Below are 2,875 nucleotides of genomic sequence, written 5' to 3'. Positions count from 1 at the left end.
TGATTTCAACACTTTTAAAGTGTCTATATGGGTCCACACCAGAGAGTGTTAATTTAACTCTTTTTGGAGAGTTGGTATGTTAACTCTGATTTAGTGTTAAACACCAAATCTCTCTGGAGTTGATAATTTAACACTTGGTGTTAAGAGTTTATATATTAACTCTCAAAGAGCATTTTAGTTTAACTACGTAAGAGTTATCTTCTAATTAATTCTAAAAAGCGGGAATTTTACTGTTCTGAACTTCTAGAAATTTCTTTTGGAAATAAACATTTACTAAAAAGACGCAATGGTTTTTGAAAAACATTTATTCTGAACTGGGCACCACAATTTCAAAACATTTTCTGAAAGATGTAACAGTGTACATGTTCGCACTTTCATTAGAATTTCGTTTATCAAAAGGTCTGACATAGGTGAGCTGGTAAATGCAAATAACAGCATTCTCATCACTTATTTCAATAAATACAAAATACAATATGCATGTCCTTCATTCTTCACTTTGTGGAACTTCAACGCACTTCTGCTCTCCCCCATATTCCATCTTCACAAGCATATCCTATGTGGAGATTGAATAAAAATTAGTTGACACTAATTAATGGCACAAATCAATTGCAGCACAGTAAAAAAAAAAGGAATCCTTTTTGAGCCATTACTTGTGTAAAGTATTTTCCCAAAAGACAAGGACACAGACAACAGGTAATACTGAACTAAATGTAAAACCTCAACCTTTTTCATTTTTACCTAAACCGTGTGTACAAAACTCTGGAGGAATCTAAGTGCTAACGTAGAACTCAGTCGGGACTCGGGACGTCTGCTACTGCTGTTTGCTAGTTTTTTATGGGAGATCGTTTTCAGGCTTCAAGTAGCACCATTATATCAACATTTCACATTCTAGACATTGTTTTAAGTGTATTTGACCAAGAAATTTGACTGAAAATTCACATGCAAGCTTTTTTTCAAGGCTGTGGTATTTGCCCGCAAACAATACCTTTCAGCTAGCTAAAACAGAATATTATGCTATCACCGAGCAACATGGCTAATGCCTTTCACACAGCTTTGTCTCAACTCCAAAGAGCCACAGAAGTAAAAGCTAATAACAATAATTGAAACAATCTTTGAAAACATGACTTACCAAGCATGGCAAACAACTCAAATATGTAGAGCAAAATGTTCTGAAACGGCTTCACTTCAGCTTCGATCGGAGCCGTGCAGGGGGCGGAGTCTGTGAATTTACTCTATTGGTGTCATAGCCCCTGTAGGAGTTCAGAGTTAAGAGGTCAAGAGTTAATGTTTCCATTGTAACACCTCCAGATTTGAAATAGAAACACTCATTTTTAACACTCGATTTTAACTACTATCATTTTACACCTCAGAGTTACATTAAAAGAATGTGACTCTACTTAGAGTAAAATTAACTCTAAGACTACTAACACCAAAACATTTAACACTTTTGAATTTGCTGTGTGGGACCGGGGTCTGGGTGACCCAGGGCCTGTAAGAAGTTATGGACATGTGTGTTTTTGGTGCTGCTGTCTCCTGTTTCCATGTTTGTGTATCTAGGTGTGTGTGTGTGGGTGTGTCAGCCAGGAGCCTGGCCACACCTGTGGAGGAGAATTACTCACACCTGCAGCTGATCAAGCCTCGTCAGAGGAGCTACTTAGGAGTGTGGTGGAGCTCTCTCCGATGCTGGATCATTGCGTAACTTCACGTTAGTCTCTTGGCAAGTTAGTTAAGGTTAGTCTGCCGCATTGTGGCGTTGCTGACGGCTGCCTCTTCTTTATTCCCCAGGAGGAGTGTGGAGACGAGAGGGCAGCGAGCACGGGGTGCTCAGACACTGAGGAGCGGAGACAAAGAACACTAACACTGGCAAGAGGACATGTCAGAGTCGGGAACGCACTGGGGATTTATTGTTGTTTGGAATATTTTGCATCACTGTAAATAAATGCACTGACCTCATCAAAGAGTCCAGCATTTGGGTCCTCCTTCCCCTCATCATAGTCTGCCACGCAGGCCGTGACAGAAAAGCCCACTAAAAGAACGCCCACCAGACCAAAGCAATGGTTTTGACTTGATCAGCATTAACCCCGCCCCCTGACTTTGATGGGTGAAGCTGACAAATAAAATGTATTTATGAAAACCGATGCAGGGCCAGGAGTAGCAACGTGAATTAAATAAATACATCATTAAAAAATTCATTAAATGTGTCAGTAAAATAATTAAAATAGAAAACAAACCAATAATTGATTAAATATGTAATTAAATAATTTGAATTGTATATAAACAAATAATGAAACATTTTAAATGAAATTAATGGATAATTCATTATTAATATATTTCTTTAATTAATTATGTACATTTTTTAATTAATTACTGAAATAGTTAATTCATTAGTGATGTCTTTATTTAATACAACCATAAAATTATTGTCTAGTTTACATAAAATCAATTTAGGACATCATTATTAAAGGTTAAATTATGATAATGAATACATGCAACTATAACTGATGACATTTACATAAAAATGAGGATTTCTTGAGCTAAAGCCAAAGTGCTGACTCATTTGGCATGTTACTCTCAAATGTTTTCCCTAATAACAATAACATAATTACACTTTAGCCACAAGAGGGCAGCAGCATTAATATAAGTCGCATGTATATAAAGGTACAGTGATTATATTACAGTGATTTTGACAAAAACAAAACAGAAGTTGATGGCAGTGTGTTTTTCCATGACACGATAATTACGCACACCCCACTTTGCAGTTATTTATTTGTAAAAAATGTTTGGAATCATGTATGATTTTCGTTCCACTTCTCACGTGTTCACCACTTTGTGTTGGTCTTTCACGTGGAATTCCAATAAAATTGATTCATGTTTG

This window comes from Neolamprologus brichardi, chromosome 22 (assembly GCF_056152115.1).
Source record: "Neolamprologus brichardi isolate AB-2024 chromosome 22, ASM5615211v1, whole genome shotgun sequence".
NCBI lineage: Eukaryota > Metazoa > Chordata > Actinopteri > Cichliformes > Cichlidae > Neolamprologus > Neolamprologus brichardi.
Note: the sequence above shows the minus strand (reverse complement) of the source record.